The sequence below is a fragment of the Emydura macquarii genome, unplaced genomic scaffold (assembly GCF_026122565.2).
Source record: "Emydura macquarii macquarii isolate MOO-44397 ecotype Brisbane River unplaced genomic scaffold, CSIRO-AGI_Emac_v2 contig_318, whole genome shotgun sequence".
Classification (NCBI taxonomy): domain Eukaryota; kingdom Metazoa; phylum Chordata; order Testudines; family Chelidae; genus Emydura; species Emydura macquarii.
The window spans coordinates 12,334,535-12,353,171 of record NW_027130455.1 but is presented as its reverse complement, the minus strand read 5'-3'; the positions used below and the strand labels follow the sequence as shown (position 1 = coordinate 12,353,171).

General features: G+C 46.3%; 1 protein-coding gene across 3 annotated transcripts in view; it reads left to right on the top strand.

Moving 5' to 3' along the window:
• Positions 1-18,637, top strand: part of PRSS23 (serine protease 23) — a 46,247-nt gene that overhangs the window by 11,776 nt on the left and 15,834 nt on the right. The window contains exon 2 of one of the 3 annotated variants that reach the window (XM_067568596.1): positions 16,593-16,805. The exons of the other annotated variants lie outside the window; for them this stretch is intronic. The gene's annotated coding sequence lies outside the window, so the exon portion shown is untranslated. The remainder of the gene's footprint in view (positions 1-16,592; positions 16,806-18,637) is intronic. 3 annotated transcript variants of the gene reach the window in all.

Below are 18,637 nucleotides of genomic sequence, written 5' to 3'. Positions count from 1 at the left end.
TAGAGCCCAGAGGGAATTGTTTATTCTTTCATGGGAATAAATTAAAACAAATAAAGGAAAACAATGCTTATGGAATTAGGGCTGGAAGCCTCCTTCTGGCTGTAACATTTTGCTATGATTTCTAGAAAGCTATTTCTGATGATGCTTCTAGCAGGATTTGGTATTTAAGGCTACCATAATCAAAGGAGCTGGGCAGAGTCCTACATACTCCTTACTGCTGCAGAAGTGTTGCATTTAGAGCACAGACAGTTCAACTAGTGCATTTTAACATGGCACTGCCCCTAAATTAATATACTGATTAAATATTTGGTTCAGGTTCATCTCCAGTTACAGAATAATAAAAATGGTTAAATACAAGTTTTCAAAATTTCCAAGGCAGCTCCTTAGGTTAAAGATCTGGCTGTAGTGATCATTTATATACTGTAAAACAATCTACAGATGGGTTGCCCAAACTGATTCTTATAGCAGGTTATGGCTAGATGTGTTCAGAAGAAGCAGTGGAGGATACCGGGCAGCTGGCCTTCCTGTTGTTTCACTGCATCATTTTCTTCATTTCCAATTTACTTGGGAGGTGACTCTGATAATACGATGGATACACTATTTCCAAGGAGCAACTGAGCGTGGATATATACATTTCATGTATCAGATACCGATTTGTAGGGGAATTCTGATACCTCCAAATGCAAGTGGACTTTCAATAGAGGGAATACATGAATTCATGTACTCTTGGCTGTGCCAGTGGCTTTGCTGGTCAGTGTTATCGCTGATTTCAGCAAATGGCTAGGAGGGAAGAGGGATGATCTAGGAAGGTACAAGGGGAATGCACTGTAACAAGGAAAAATGGAATGAAATATAAAAAGAAAATTTAGGCTGAATATCAGGAAACACCTCCTGAGAGTAAGCTCTCTGAGACTGGAATTATATTAATACCACCTATTTCTTATATAACGCTTCATCTCAAAGCACTTTATAAAGGAATCAGCATCAGCATCCCCCTTTTACAGATGGGGAAACTGAGACATAGGAAGGAAACAGAGAAAGCCCAACCTTTCAGAAAAGAAGAATAGTGTTTTTGTGGTGAACTAGACAGCAACAGGGATAAAGAATACTCTGTGAAAAGTTCCGATCTGGCCCAGGTCAATAGTGGATAGGAAGCATTCTGTGAAGCTGGGAAGCTTCTCTCTTCCACCTACAGAAGTTGGTCCAATATATATTGCCTCACCTACATTGTCTCTATCATTAATGGATGCTTTCATTAGCAATCTCAGCAGAAAGGCCAAAGATTGGATGGGGAAAGTAGACCAAAGCACCCTCTCACCCAAGAGCTGGGCTGCCAGGGCAGGGCAGTGGTAGATTGCTGGAACAACTTGGAGAACCCAGATTGCTTGTGCTGTAGGTCTTCTTGGTTCAGTTTAGGGAAGGGCTTTCACGGCATCTTCACCGAGCCAAAAAGGGAAAGCAAGGCTTTTGTTACCTGAGCAAAGAAAGGACCTCTTTTTTTTTAAAGAGTTTCTCTTCCTGAATGGTCTCCGTAACAGGTGATATAATAAAATGAACCTCCCAGAATAAACAAACTACTCTGAGTTTCCCAGTGAACTTTCTGAAAAGAATAGGCACCTCAATCTGGACGTTGCTGTTTTTCAGCTCTGTATTTCTTTTCCTCTCAGTCTCTCTGATACTTCTTTGGGGGAGGGAAGACGCAGCATTAAGCACTTAATCCTTCTGCTTTGGAGCTTTGTCTCCTCTTATCTCTAACCCTGATAGAAAAAAGAACCTAAAAATCCAGTGACCTGCTTCCATTGCAGTCAATGGAAGTTTCCCCATGGAATCAGGGCAGGATCGGACCCAGGCTTATCAAATTTTGTACTCCATTCCCCACTCTTCTTTGGACCTGGTCCTTCACGGCCTTGACAGGTACTGAGCATTCAATTGCCACTGAAGTCAATAGGAGATGCAGTCTCTCAGCACTTTGCAGGAGATGCTCAGCACCTAATAGGATCTTGGGCTTTTCTTTTTTAGGGGGAAAAATGGGAATTTAAAGCGTGAAGTGTGCTCTAATACCATGGTGATGGGTAGACTCTGAAACTCATTAAAGGGGAGGCAATGGGGGTCTAGCAGACTGGGACTCAGAGATGCAGGTTCTTTTCCTTGCTCTACCACTGGTCTGTTGTGTAACCGTGGGCACATCACTGCCCCTGCTACCTTGTGCCTGTTTTGACTGTAAGCTCTTCAGGGTGGAGACCATCACTCTGTGTTTGTACAGTGCCTAGCACTCTGAAGTCCTAATCCTGGTTGGAACCTCTAAGATCTAGAACAGTGGTTGTCAAACTTTTCCTGCCGTGCCCCCTGCTACCAGTAATGGAATCAGTCTGCACCCCTCCCCCACCTCCCCCATTATTTCACATTTGGCTCAGCAAAGGAGCTTGGGCTTAAGGAAGAGCTGGAGGCAGAACTGGGAATGAGGGAGGAGCTGGGGCTAGAGGCGAAGCTGGCCTAGGAGCAGAGAGGGAATGAGGGCACAGCTGGGCTGGGTGTGGAGCAGGGGGCAGAGTGGAGCTGTGGCTGGGGTCGGAGCTGGGCTGGAGGCAGAGCAGGGCTGGGTGGTGCTCCCCCCGACCCCCCCATGGGGACTGGCTCGAGCTCTGCTGTGCACCCTCCCAAACATTCCTCTGCGCCCCCGCCTAGAGGGGTGCACCCTGCATTTTGGGGACCACTGCTCTAGGGTAGTACAACTAATGTGTAACAACAAAATAGTCTCCCACAGTCCTTATTCAGGCCAAACTCCTAGTGATTTCAGTGGGAATGTTGCCTGAGTGAGGACTGCAGGACTAGGTCACCAGTCCACTCTTCCCATCTCAACTCTTTCCGCTGAAGTCGCTGTTCCGGCCTCAAGTCCACCTTGCACTTCTGCCTCTCCCTCTTCCTCCCAGCACAAGCACCACATTCACATTCAGAGCAAGATCATTCATGATGCAGTGATTTAATTCTCACCATGGCCTGAGGTTTCACTAGCTCTGTTAACATCTGTGCTTGCTTCGGGGCCATTCTTTACTGTGAGCCTAAGAAGGACACAAAGGCCGAGGAATTGGGAGCCGAGCTGTGAGCTCGCAAGCTTTGAGGGGCTTGTTCGCTGGGTTCAGTGACTGGGTAAACAGTTTGCTTCAGCTCAAACGTGCAGATCCCAAGGAGGAATCAAATGCTCGGCACTAGCTGCCTTCCATGACATTTAAACACTTGGCCTTTCCCCAATCAAATGTTTAAACATTTGCAGCAGTTCAGATGGTCACTCCAGCTCCTTTTTCTATTGCATTATTTCATTTTCAGTGCAGATGTGAACATAGTTTACTGAGAACTTTTTTAAAACAAAAGTTTCACTGTGCAGGCAGGGTGCAAGCGTGATTGTACAGAAGTCAGATGGCGTAATATGTCAACAAGTACCAGTCATAACACTGATAAGCAATGTACATTTAGACAAAGAATAACCTAAGGTGTTTCTAGAACAGATTGTGGGGTAGCAGAGGGGTTGGCTTTTAACGAAACATAAAGAGGGAATTCATTATTTTAAATCTGACTCTGGGTTATTACAATTCTGCCTGTAATAATACAGTGGAGGATTGTTTTATTTGCTCCCTCATAACGTGACATGCAGGAAATATTTGGGAATTGAGCTTTAGGTAATTATTTTTAAGTATCGTTATTAATGGATTAAGGCCCCATTTCAGCAAGGATTGAAGTCAGTGTGTTTGAATGTTTGGCGTGTGCCTAAGTACCTTGCTGAATTGGGACAATAATGCCTATCACAATCCATTTTAAGTAGATCAGGAGGTTCGCTAGCATACCTTCGACATGGGAAATTATGAAAAAATGTAATTGAAGACATTGGTATGTAGTTTTGCTATAAAACACTGACAGATGATGAGAAAAATAGTTTTAACTTCTTCTTTTAACTTCTTTTCGCCCTGCAAGACCATTCTCTCTTAGCTGTGTCGAGTTGGAATCTAGTGCTTGTGTCCTCAACAGGATTGCTGGTTATTGAGTTTCAGCCAACCATATATGTGCAACCCCACTGCCTTCAACTAGCACCAGATAAAGGGCTTGTCTTCACGGCAAAGCTAACTTCAGTTGTAACTCAAGGGTTGCCCTTAACCTGAGTCCCATTCAGTCACAAACCCTTAACTTGAGTTGCTGGGCTGTCAGGACATAGAGGCTAAAGCTCAAGTGAGCACAAGTTGTCAGCTGCTAACACAACCACTCCGTAGTGTGGATGCGGGCCAGTTCCGCTTGAGTGTTGCCAGTCCTCCAATTCCTTGGCACAATTCCCTCTCTGTGCTCAGAAAGGACAGACAAATTCTCCCACAATTCATTGGGAAAGAATTTATAGAGTGGCTCATCCTACTGCAGCACTAAGAACCATGGGATATGACCCCCCACCCCAAAGTCCCAGCACTACACACAAATGCCAGAGTAGAAATAGCAACTCACGTATTATTTCACAATGTGACTCCTCTCACTCAGTCTAGGCTAACATGAGAGGAGTAACTCAAGTGTAGATAACGTGTGAGTTAACTCTTCAGTGAAGACACACCCTATCTCAATCCAGAGCCCTGGGCACATCATGACATGGGGCCCATCATGGCTCTGCTCCGACAGCCCTGTCCCCTCCCCTACTTGAAGTGGCAGTGACGGGGGTCCCCTACCAATCCAGAAAGATAGGGGCAGGGGCAGGAGCATGGGGCCTCTTTCTCCCCCCAGGAGTGGCAGAGGTGACAGCTGGGGTGTATCTGAATGGGTGTGTGGGCTGGGCCCACTGTACTCTTCTCTTTCTGTCATGCACAAAGCCCTCTGCTGGGGTGACACTGAAGGGCTTCCCCAGAGCAGGGTGACTTGGGGTATGTCTACACTGCGGAGTGAAGTTGATTTAATTTCAATCGACTTTCACCCGTCCAATTTATGAAGTCAGAGGCGTGTGATCACACCACATGCATTGCATTGGGGGTTTGTGTCCCCACCAGCTGCACTTGCATCGATAATCAGAGCAGTGCACCATGGGTAGCTAACCCACAGTGCAACTACCCGTAGTGCCTTTTGGGAAAGTTGTCTGCTTCCCATGATGCAACGTGCTCCCTCCCCCCTCCTTTGACCAAAACAAAGAGACGAACTTTTTTTACACCATTTTTCCAAACCCATCTCTGCCACACACAAGCCATTGCTGGAGAGGCATGGAGCACACTCAGCTGTGCACTATCACTCTGAGCATCACAAATACCTCATGACTTATGAAAATGCAGTATTTTCAAGGCTGAGAGAGGGGCTGCAACACAGAAAATTGCGATGTTACTGAAGCCGCCCTGCTACAAGCCATAGAGTGAAACAATTCCCATTTGCTGCAGGCTGTCATGCAACATCTTCAGTCAGTGGAGCACCGGTTCTGGTCCTGGGAAACAAGCACAGACTGGTGGGATCGCATCATTATGAAGGTGTGGGATGATGATAAGTGACGGCAGAACTTTTGTATGCGAAAGGTCATTTTCATTGAACTTTGCGCAGAGCTGTCCTCAGCCCTGAAGCACATGAATACTCACTAGAGACCTGCTGTGACTAGCTAGCAACGCCAGACTGCTACCGGTCAGTTGGGAGTCAATTTGGATCCGGTAAATCCACAATGGTAGCAGCTGTGATGCAAGTGTGCTGGGCCATTAATAGACTTCTCCTAAGAAGGGTAGTGACTTTGGGATACATGCAGGACATAGTGGATGGGTTTGCTGCAATGAGGTTCCCAAACTATGGTGGGGTGATAGATGGCAGGCATATCCCTATCTTAGCACGGGACCACCTTGCCACAGAGTACATAAACTGAAAGGGATACTTCTCAATGGCGTTGCAGGCCCTTGTGGATCACAGGGGACGTCTCACTGACATCAGTGGGGGTGGTCTGGAAAGTTGCATGATGCGTGCATCTTTAGGAAGGTCTGTTAAAAAAGATGCAGGCGGGCACTTTCCTCCCTGACCAAAAAATAAATATTGGCGATGTTGAAATGCCAGTAGTGGGGATCCTGCCTACCCCTTGCTCCCCTGGCTAATGAAGCCCTACACTGGGCACCTGGACAGTGAGAAGGAGCATTTCAATAATAGGCTCAGCAAGTGCAGAATGGTGGTGGAATGTGCATTTGGTCACTTAAAGGCAAGATGGCGCAGTTTGCTCACTAGGTTAGATCTCAGTGAACGCAACATCCCCATTGTTGTCTCTACCTGCTGTGTGTTCCATAATGTGTGTGAAACAAAAGGGGAAAAGGTCCCGCAGGGTTGGGTTGAAGAGGCTGATAGGCTGGCCGCAAAATTTGAACAGCCAGATTCCAGTGCTACACTGAGAGCCAACCACGGAGTGCTGTGCCTCAGGGAAGCATTGAAAACCCATTTTTGGAATGAACCACAGTAACGTACATCTCTGTCAATGCTGTGCCTTCCCTTCCCATCCCCCACCCTTGCACCATCGGTCCCTCCCCTTCTTTCCCCGCCGACAATCCCCAAGCTCTCAATGAATAAAGAGTAATGTTTTTCAAAGCAGCACAGTTTTATTGGTGACCCATTACACTGTAGGGAAAGGAAGATAATTTAACATTCTCATAAGGCTGCTTGGCCATCCAGAGCAAAGTGTGACTGTGCAAACAGCAAAGCACGCACATTCCCGTCGCCATCGCCTTTCTGCTCCCCTGCACCGGCGTGGAGTGGAGCATGTACTGCACCCTGCTCAACCTCCTCTTGGAGCCCTTGTGGGTGCGGGCTGGTATGAAACAGCTTGTTTTTTGAGCATTTTGGAGGGGCTGCAGAGGGATTCTGTCTTGCCAATGTTCTTCCTGGAGCTCTACCAGATGCCTTAGCATGTCAGACTGATCCCTCATAATATGCAACGTCTCCTGGTGCATTGCACACTCCTGCTCCTGTGCTGATTTTCGGTTTTCCATGTCCATGTTTAGTTTCTCTGACAACGACATCCTCCAGGCTCTGAGCTCTGTATCAGCAGCGGCGGAGGCGTTTATGTTTGTTGAACATATCATCCTGAGTTTTTATTTTCGCTTTCTAATCTGGGAAAGGCACTCTGCAGGAGTAGAAACTGGGGTGAAGTCTGAAGTGTCCACTGTAAGGCAAGCAAAACACCAAGTTGCCATTGTTAGCTGGCCCCATGGATGAAAAGGAAGGTCCAACGTAAAAAGAACTCCCTTTCATATTCACAAGGCAAAGCCAGACCCACATACCAATCAGTACCTATTACATGGGTCGGAGTGCCGTTCCAGCCATGGTAAGTAAGGGGCCCTTGCATCCATTATAGGGAAGTCTCTGTAGCATTACATTCCCCAATCCACACTTAACCAAGGAGAAGGATCATTGGGCTCCCCTTTACCATCCCAAAGACCGGTTTGGGAGGAGGTGGTCCAAAGGGATTGGAGGAGGGTGTGGATGAAGTGTCGCTGGAGAAAATATAGGGGCATGGGTTCCCAGACCCCTAATACCCATGCCAACAATATATATAATGGCTAGGAATGTGTTGGGGCCCAGGACACTGTCCACAGCAGGGGAATAACATACAGTGACTGTATTGGTCGAGTACTGTAAACCTGCACCATCTTCCTAGGTGACCATGTGTGATATCAGTCTCCTGAGGGTAATGCAAGCAGAAAGGGAAGATTTGCTGCAAGAAATGTTGAAAGTTTCCAGGAGATATCCATGGAGGATTCTCAGAGCATCCCTGTGAACATAAATAGTCTGTTCCGGGGGTGACCCTCTGCTTCAGTGGACCAACACCCAGGAAGCCCACCCCACAAACTCCTTTTTTCCCACAAAAAGAAGCTGAACTGGGGACATAATCACAGAAATGTGATTTGCTATACACACTCATCAGATGTGCCTTCCCTGGCATCTCGGTCAGTAACGCTGTCCTGTGTCCGGCTGGGCTGCTCTGGGATAAAAAAACAGGTCCTTGCTCACAGGGAGAATGGATATCCAACTCTCCTGCCCCCTGTTCTCCTCCTCTTCTTCCTCCTCATCCACAGAGTCCTCCTCATTCATCCTCGACTGGGATTCTTCATAGGTATCAATGCTGCATAGTGGCTCAGTGGTGGGGTCACCACCGAGAATCACATGCAGCTCCTCATAAAAGTGGTCTTCGGTGATGAGCCAGAATGACTGTTCGCCTCTCTAGTTTTCTGATATGCCTGCCTCAGCTCTTTGGTTTTAATGCGGCACTGTTGTGCGTCCCTGTTGTGGCCCTTCTCCACCCTACCATGTGATATCTTCTCATTCTAAATTTCTTTTGCTGGCTCAGAGCTGAGCCAGAGCAGACTCTTCGCCCCATAGGCTGATGAGATCCAAGATCTCAGGTCGACTCTATGCTGGAGTACGTTTGGGGCGTGCAGTCTCCATGAGCAGTTCAGCTACAAAGCTCTCTCAAACAGGAAATGGGAATTCAAAATTTCCCAGGGCTTCAGGGGAGGGGCTGTTTCCTGTGCACATGGCCATGGTGCAGCAGACTTTGAATGTCCAGAGCAGTCACAATAGAGCATTGTGGGATACCTCCTGGAAGCCAATGATGTCAATTTTCGTTGCACTCTGCCTACACTGGTGCACATTCAATCCATAGAATTCAACTTCAGCGCTATGCCACTTGTGGAGGTGGTTTTATTAAGTTGAATTTTACCGTGACTTAGGTCGGCGGAACTGACATGCCAGTGGAGATGTATACTTTATGTGGTCGACCTACATTGTCAGTGTAGACCAGGCCTTGTTAACACTCTTTTTGGGTGCATGGGGTAGTCCACACCTCAAGAGCTGTAGTTTCAGGCTGTCATCAGATTCAGGCATTGACTATGCTTGGTTCAGATTTACAAGTTTTTCTTTGCAACCACCAGGTCTAGAAACTCTGTTTTGAAGTGAAAGCTGCGATTCTGATGTAGTCACATGACTTCTTATGCTGGAGTCTACACCTGGGCTGACAGTGCATATGTGGTTATCTGGCTCTGGGACTGCACAGGTGTAAATGAAAGCTAGATTTTCCCCTCAGAACCTCTTTTCTTGGTGAAGATTCACAAGAGGGAAACCCAGCTTTACACTCAGGCCCAGGCTGAGTTTGCAGGGCTGTCATTTAGAAAATCTCAACATCTTTACTTGCAAACTGAACACATTTGAGGCAGACATTACCGACAGACAATAAATATATGCCTGGTCCATGACACCACAGTTGTGGTCTTAGAGATTCACTTTTCAGAGTAGAAATGCACTTGAAGATACACTCTCTAAGATGTAAGCAAGTTATTAGAAATGTTGTAAATATCTTATGTGGTGGCTCCCCATACAATGTATCACCAAATGGTTTATAATCATCTACCATTGGATGCATTATAGATTCTAGAATCCCAGAAGTTAGAGAAGGAAAAGACCTATTGGGTCATCCAGACTGTTGCCTAGAAGAATGTCTAATGTTTTTCCCAGTAATCCCTAGGGATTGACTTCGCTGGGGAGACTGTTTCACAACCACATAGTTTTCATGGTCAGTATTTTTGTTCATGTTTAGCTTAAATGTTCCCTTTGTTAATCTCACCCCATTACTTATCTGTATACTTTCCTGAGTCATGCTAAATAATTCCTTCTTACTGTGTTATACACCGCAGCTACTTGTAGACAGTTATGTTCCCCCTCAGCCAAACTATGCGAGTTTAGCTCTCCGTACATCAATTCCTACCAACTTCTTAATCATTTTTGTTGTTTTTTTCCTGAATTCCCTCCAGTTTGTCTGTGTCTGTCTGGAAATAAGATGGCCAGATATGAATGCATTATTGCAGGTGAAGTCACAGCAGTTATACAAAAAGCAACTGTTACCTTCCTGACGTGATCTACTGCAGATGAAGGGAAAGGACTACAGGTTAGTTAAATAAGGTGCTTGATACAAAAATCTCCTCCATAGTGGACACTCTCAGAGCTTGGAAAGCTTTCTAGGCAACTACTAGACAGAGGCCAGGCTCACCCTGGAAAGATGAGGGCAAGTATTGTGCGAGGGCAATGCACTGGTGAGAAACACTGCACCTGCCTCATTCTGAGAACTGAGAAGGAAGACGTTGTTGGAAATCCCATCGGAGGCTGTCCCTAAACCCTACTCAGAGGGCTCCATCTTTCATGTCAGCCTCCAACCAGTAGATGTCTACTAAATGTGAAGCGCCCCACCAACCTCGTCTGGCTTTGCTAGTGCAGGGAGGGTTTCTACTTCTTTACTTCTTCCCCAGCCTCTTGGCTGCTTCTGTAGGGAACGTCTCCCTGTTACTCTGGGATAACTACATTGTCTTAGGATATATTACAGCAATGAGGGAACCTCACTTAACTAGACAGCAAACACATCACATAATATTAAAGAGTCTGGGAAAAGGCATAATGGGCATTCCTGGGATGTGGAAAGAACAGACTTATAGCATGCCCTGTGCTAGCACAGCATTCTGGCTGGATTCACCCTAGTTAAGGGAAGGCAGTGTTGCCTCCTCTGCCCTGCATCATGTAGAGAGTGTAGGCAACTTGAAATTAAGCCAGGGATCCACTACAGAGCTTCTGCCAAGAGCCTCCTCAGTGAGCCCTGTATCAGCGGTGATGATGGCTTTCTCAGACGTTCTCCTTTTGGTTCTAGCACTGCCCACAATTGGTGCAGTCCCAGTTACTTACTCCCTTCTCCCTTCCCCATTGGTCACCAGCCTCATCCAAATCGGCTGCTACCGGGAGTCCTCAGTTAACCACCCAGAACACGTGACATCAAGAACAGCACGTTTATCATTCAGACATCAGGCGTGGATACAAGCTGCTTCATGTTGACAGAGCTCTGTGGAGATACTTTGAGAAAAATTCATACCCTAGTTTTGGACATATTCACTATGAAACCCTACTTCACGGATCTAAAGCTGAAGCAGGCTCAGGGCGAACCAGCCATGCACAAGATCTTGGACTTTGTAGATGGGGACCCAACAGAATTAGTTAGCAGGAGACCTAGATTTATTTAACTTGGTTCTGCTTCTCCACCTGCACAGTTACTGCCCCCAGTCCGACTTAGATACTAGGGTGATGCAAACTGTAGAATAAGCTAAACGAGGCAGACAGACAAACTGGCATTTTTTTTCTATTCAGATACATGTTAGTGGCGAATTTGGCCCCATATTTGCATAGTACTGAAGGAGCTATTCTTGAGGAAACTCCCTAGTTCTTGATGAGTTTAGTTGCACTGCATGTTTTATTTTTCAGGTCCTCACTCTATCATTATGCTGTTTATGCAAGCTGTGAAGGTGCGTCTTGCATGAAATGGAGTCCTGCTGGGGCAAATCCAACCGCCTGGTTTTCTTCAGCATGTTTTCCTCACCTATGAGTCAAAGGGACACTGTCAACTTTAAAATGATAACAAGCAAACCCCACAATCACTGTAACGGAACAAGATTGAAGAAAAAATATTTCCCTCTGTTTTGTTCAGTCTGTTTCTTTTATACATTTCACACCACTTTGGCCAACATTTTCAAATGCAGCCATCGATTTTGCATTCCTCGTTTTCTTGCATCCCTAGTCTGAAATGTCCTGACTCAGATTTTCAGAGGACATGAAGACCCATGGTTGCAGTTGAGGTCACTGGGTGCTGCAGGTGCTCAGCACTGCTGAACGTCAGGATGTTTACCCAAATTTTCAATGCTAGGTGCCTAAAGTTAGCTTCTTAAATAAAAGGCCTGTGATATTGCTCTTGAGGCATTGTGAACTAAGAGAAGAGGAGCCACAGAGTTGTGAAATAAATGTCTTCCCATAGTTTTGTAACCAAACTGTAGCCACATAGGACTTCATGGGTGTGTGCTGCACATAATATCCACTTAGAACTGAAATGGATTAGAAATTTGCTACGTAGACTGCCCTGGGCGGGGGATCCCAGACTTCCAGAGTCCATAACTCTGGGGCAGCCTCAATGTGTGGACTGCCCCAGGGCCAAGGATCCCAGGGATTACAGGGTCCACAGCTCCTGGGCAGCCCCACCATGTGGCTTCTGGCTCGAGCTGGGGTTCTCAAGACCAGCAGGCTCTCAGTCACAGAGCTGGGAGCCACAAAGACACAAGCCTGGAAGTCCAGGAATGGGTTTCCAGGATCCGTGGCTCCTGGGCCATATGGCCTGCCCCAGGCTGGGGGAACCCAGGGCTTCCAAATTCCTGGGCCAGTCAGCATAGCAGGGCTGCCTTGGAGCTGCCACTGAGAGTCCTGGCATCTACTGACAGAAATTGATTTTCTTGTCAGCTTCACCAGTCCAGCGGGTGTGGGGAAAGAAGATGGAGATTTTGTTTTGGAAGCACTATGGATCCGTGTTTCTAAAACTGTGGAAATGGAATCACAGTATGGCGTCTGCAGCACCACATACCTACCCCTATGCAGAATAAGGAAGTGGCCTGGGGAGGGTTGTCTTAGCAACATGAACTACACGTATATGTCACCTTATAAGGGAATGGCATAGGTTTAAGCCATATTACCCTATAGGGAAGTGGCAAAAGTGTAAGCCACGTCACCTTACCGGTGCATGGTCAGCAAGTGCCCGGCGATGTGTAGGCTTTTGGTTGGCTGGAAGCCAAGTGATAACCTTAAAAGGTTATGTGGCAAATGATAGCCAGTGGTCACCAAGGCATAGCAAACTGTTGCATGTGGAAAACTATAAAACCTAGATGCCAAGCAACAGTAGCCAGAGAGGGAGAAGAATTACCTAACAACCAGCGTTCAGAGCGTGTTAGTTCAGTGGGCTGACGCATTCTCACTAGCCTGCTTCGCTACGGATTGATCACCCAAAGCGACTCTCTCCCGTCTGCAGAATCTAAGGCAAGCAGTCGTTTAAGTATTGGCCAACATGGTATACTATTGCATAAGCTTTTTAAGTATGAATTAATTGTTGTTTGTTGTTTGTATTGTAAACCCTCTTGGGAAATCCATAACTGGGCACCCTAGTGTCACAAAAGTGACAGCCGTGTGTTGATCCTGTGAGATCATTAACGCAGAAGTCTTGAGTGGTGCATTTTGTCCTTTCGTGCAATCTTTACTGTCATTTGTTTAGAATAAAAACTTAATGGTTAAGAAAAACAAGCCCCGTTACTGTCTCCTTGACCTCCCGTATCCTATAAACCGAACCTTATTTGGTACCTGTTGGTTCTGACTCAACATAAACAAATTTCATGAGAAATTTCAAAAAATTAAAATTTCTCGTGAAAGGGAAATCCTGAGTGTCAGCCAGCTCTACTTTGAATTGTATAGCAACTTCAGGGACAAAGCACAGAGCCCTGCAACTGAAGTTCCAAGGAGAAACGCAGATACTGACGACACCGGTTGAGCAGTTCTGATTCCATCCTATAGAGGACACTGGTACAGTGTATTTACTGATATGAAATGAGCTGCCTAACCCTGTATCTGAAACAAAACAAGGCGTTGGATTAAGAATGCTGGAATCAAAATGCTTCGACACATGAAATACATTCTGTGCGCGTTGGCTAGGTTTTATTGTGCTTTTGAAATGTAACATTACCTGTTCTGTTTTCCACGTGGTAGAATTTCAGTTCACTTTGCTGATGAGTTTAAAAGAGGTTTTTACCTTAAGGCCCTGACTGTCTTAAGATGACAGTAGTGTTGTTTACCAGCATGTTCGTGCCTGCAGAAGGGACTGCACAGTCTGATTCCTTACAGCTGCCGTGAGAGGATTAGCTGCAAACAGGTTTAAATCCTCCCCTTCGCATAAGGAAGAAGTCAGACTTATGGCTCCGTAAGCCCTTACCCCATGTCCCTGCATCACTCCCCACTGTTCAAAGGACTGCTAGCAAGATGGAACAGCCAGAGACTTGGGCCCTGATTCTCAAAGGTATTTAGGTCCCTAAATCCTGGGAGTTAGGCACCTAAATACTTCTAAGGATCAGGGCTTTGGCTCCCAGTTCTTCCATCCAACCGACCTTTTCAGAAACTTCAGGACTAGCTTCCAGGACTTTCAGCCCTCCTGGGCATGGGGCCTTTAGGGGAATGACATCTTGGTTCTCAATACCACCACCAAGTGCCTCCCCCCAGTCGCCACCATCTCCACACCCTTTTTAAGCTGTGGAGAGGGAATTCCTACTAATCAGGGTAGCAAGATCTTACGTTGCAATCATTCTTAGATACTTATACATCTCCTATTCTCATAGCATCTGAGTGCTGGACAATCTTCAATACACTTAACCTCACACACACCCCCATGTGAGGGGTGGAAGCATTATCATCCTCATTTTACAGACGGGGTAGAGAGGCAGAGATGCTAAAGGGCTTGCCAAGGTCACACCATGAGTCAGTGGCAAAAGATAAGAACAGAACCCAGGTCTCCCAAATCCTAGGCCAGGGCACTAATCCTTGGAACATTTCTCCTCAAAATCCTGCTGCCTTAAAAGGGCTGTGGAGAGCCTCTTCGTCTTGGGCTCCTCCCCTCTCTGCTTCCATTGGAGCCTCCAAAACATGGTATTTGTGTGCAGGGGATTCTTGCCAGCTAGAAGGGAAAGGACTATTGCTTCCACTCCACTGACACCGCTCTGGCCTAGTCCTGGCTGCATTGGATCTCCACCACAATAAGAGATGTAAGGAATCATTTGAGCCATAGTCCTCCAGGTGACAAGCTTGGGTTCTCATTCCCTCCTCCAAGCCCCACTGCTGGGTTTGAAATATTTACTGTCACTCTAAATAAAGTATCAGTGGCCTCCATGTGGTGATCCCTTCGGGCCTGAAGTCAGTCATAGTCTTTCCATTGACTTCAATGGAATTTGGATCAGGTCCAATATAGCAGATTTCTTCACTTCCATCTCAAAAGAGTGGATACTTTCAGTGATGAGAAATTATCTCCAGACAGTGCAGTCCATTGAGGGCCTGACTTCCAGACTGTCTCATTTGCAACTTGCTCGTGAGCTGGTGATATATGTTAGCACGTGCATCATCGCTTGATAATACTGCACTGTTAATATACTTTCACCGTTATTTAGGTTGCCACGCCTCACTGTTTGCTTAAAGAATGGCTTACAGTCACTCAGAGATCTCAGAATTCAAGATTTTTTTATGCATGGGTAGTCTATTTTCACCTAGGAGCTCTCGTTTCCAAGGAAACGAATAAATTGCAACCCCAGAGACTCTAATTTAACTTATTATTCAAAGGAGGAAAAAGACCAAAGCCGTTACTGCGCTGTTCTCCTCATCTCCTTTTCCTATTTTCATCAGATACTATGGTGATAAGGGCCTATGAATATCTAGATCGGTAGGGCCTTACTCTCACTTTAAGGCCCCTTTACATTTCAGAGTGGCATAACGTGGCCTTAGTGTAAATGAGAATCAGGCCCGTGGTCTTTGCACCTTCTCTGATGCTGCCCTATGTTTTAGAACAGACTCTCTGGGTTTTGTCCATCTGGAGCTCACTCTCTTCTTTCAAAGCCTCCCTTCCGAGTGTCAGGACTGAGATGTGGGTTGTCTGACCTAGTGGTTAGAGCCAGAGGCAGAAGCCATGCAAGGAGCTGGGCCGAGGGGCCCGGCGCAGGACCAGAACAGGGCAGGAGCAGACTGGAGCAGTACAGGAACAAGGCAAGCACAGGAGTTATTGCAACTGCAAACATAAGCATTGAGCAGCCAGCAACCTACTGCTGCTGCTGAGCTTAAACGTAGACCCTTTGGCTCCTTTCAGCCAATCAGGTGGGCTGGCCAATCAGGTGATTCTGCAGCAGCCCACCTGGGCTCATTGACCTGCCTGAAGGCTGAACCAACTAGCCCCAGGCTCAGCTGAGGGAACTCCACGCCAGGATGCCTGATGTTCAGCACCTCAAAGCCTTAATACATTTTTCCTCACAACATCCCTGTGAGGTCAGGAAGTGCTACTATCCCTGTTTTACACCTGGGGATCTGAGGCATGGACAGACCAAGCCACTTATCCAAGGTCTCACAGGGAGCGCGTGGCCAAGCTGGGATCTAAACCCAGAACTCCCAGACCCAGTCTAATGCCTTTGCCCATCTCTTTGAGCAACTCCTGCTCCCTTCTTTCCATCGGTAATGATCACCACCTCCCGCCTCTCTCCCTTTTTGAATAGTTGTCTAGTGTATCGTGCGTGTCTTGTTTGTCTTAGATCATAAACTCTCTGTAGCAGGAAACGTGTCAATCTGTGTTTGTAAAGCTCTGTGAATTTATGGTTCGGTGTAAGAGTTTATGATAAATAATTGACATGGTAAACTTGAGGAGGATTTTATTCAGAAGTGTCTGGAGATAACAGCTGTTGGAACCAATTACCTCATAATCAATTTTAATTTAAAATGACCTTACCACCACACTTTACTTGTGGCTTCACCTCCCTGGAAGAGTCCTACAGATTGTATCTAGAGTGGTTTAATCCCCTACTCATTGTATCTGTCTATATCTATCTTAAATTTTGCTACAGTACCTGTCAACGTAGTATCTAAGTGCAACTTTACTCTAGGAGGGTCCCTGTTTGGGATCTTGTCTGGAGATCAAGTAACCCCTCTAGAGTCATTCATAATCCCTTTCTTCCTCTTGCTTTTTTTCCTGGTAGGTGACAGAGAGAAAATCAAGACAGTAAGGGAAAGAGCTGAAAGGGAAGATGAAAAAGGGAGACAATCTGGATAATATTCGTTCCCTCTTCCTGGTGGTTAAACAGCAGCTGAGGCCCTTGAGATGCCATGGTGATGATAGATGAACTGAAACGAGCTCCAAACAAGAAGAATGCAATTCGGGGAGCAGTTGGGCAGAAAGCTGAGGACTGAAGGTTCGATGGCATTTGGGAATGACAGTTTGCACTGTGTATGCAGTGTTGTTGTAGTCATGTTGGTCCCAGGACATTAGAGATTCATGTGATCAATCAATTAGAGATTGATAGGCATGTGTGGGACCCAGGGATCTTGAAAGGTGTGTTGTGGGGCGTGTTGATCATGGTAGAAGTGGAGAGATGTCTGCAGGTTTTGCAGCTGTTGTTCTGGCAGAGGCTGGCGCCACTTTGAGTTGATGTGTCCTGGTCTCTGGGATGATGAGCTTGGAGAGGCTTGGGTGTTGTTTGAAGGTGTACCTCATCCAGTGCACTAAATGCCCCAATGACAACCACGTGGGTAAAACCAGACAATCACTACATTCTCCAGTGAATTCATACAGGACAATGATAAAAAACAAAAACCCCACATCACCTGTGGGTGAACATTTTTCACAAAGCGATCACTCTATATCTGACCTATCCGTCCTCATCTTCAAAGGAAACCTGACATTTTGAGTGAGCCCTGATTTACACTACTGAGTTAGGCAGCTTACATACTAACTCTGTAAGTATCTAAATTAAAACGTAGCTCCCACCGATGTAACTCGCCCACTACACCGACTTAATAACTCCACCTCCGCGAGAGGAGTATCGCTTAGGTTAAGGTGACCAGATAGTAAGTGCAAAAAATCGATACAGGGAGTGGGGGGTAATAGTTACCTATATAAGACAAAGCCCCAAATATTGGGACTATCCCTATAAAATTGGGACATCTGGTCATCCTAGGTTAGGTCGATGTAGTTAGGTCAACGCAGTGTCAGTGAAGACACTGTGTTGCTTATATTGACTGTGGCTGCTTCCAGAAGCTGTCCCACAATGTCTCACACTGACAGTTTAATCAGTGCAAGCGTTCCTCGTGAGGATGTGTACTGCCGGTATAAGGAATGTAGTGTGGACATGCAAAAGCGATTTAATTACTGTGGTGGCTGTACATCGACATAACTTAGGCTGACAATTTTGTAGTGTAGATTTGCCCTTAGTTTCCCAGACCTGAAGAAGAGCTCTGTGTAAGCTCCGAAGCTCGTCTCTCTCACCAACAGAAGTTGGTCCAATAAAAGATATTACCTCAGCCACCTCGTCTAACTTTGTGCTTCGTCAAAAGAGAAAGACCAACCTAGAGGCCTGATTTTGTGTGCTGAGCTACAACACTTAGCAAGGCGCTGGTGAGATACAGTCTCCAGAAGAAGGGGGCTTGCTGAGTGAGTGGTGACTGGGAGCGGTGCACCTGCTGGCTGTTCAGTGAAACTCAAAAACCTCATCAGAAAATTGTTGCAGAGTCTGGTGCCAGATGATCCACTGTCACAAGATTTTGCCCCTTCCCAAGGTAGCTGAATACACTTCTCCATCCATGCAAAATAGCAAAAGTTTTTTCCCTGCCTTATTGAGTATGCTGCCAAAAACCCAACAGCAGTGGGATTTCTTATCTTTAATTAGGGAGCATAGGTTTCAGGATGACGGGCGTTTGAGCTGTAGAGTCACAAGGCCCAGAGAAGATTTGAAGCCCCTTTGAACTCTCCCCAGGAGGGGATGGTGATTAATTCGTCATCAGTATCGCTCTGGAGGACCATATCATGGTTCAGCTTGTTAACCCTTGTCAAAAGGTGAGCTGACTAGTGATACTTCCGGGGTTCGCTAACCATTGCATATGTGCAATGCCAGTTTCCTTCTGAGCTAGCAGTGGCTGACTAAGTACCAACTGCACCTACCTCCCTGTTTACCTTTTAATGCCTGCCAGTACATTAATGTGGGTTTCTGCTGGAGCTGGTTGGCATAGATCTTTGGAAATCTCTATG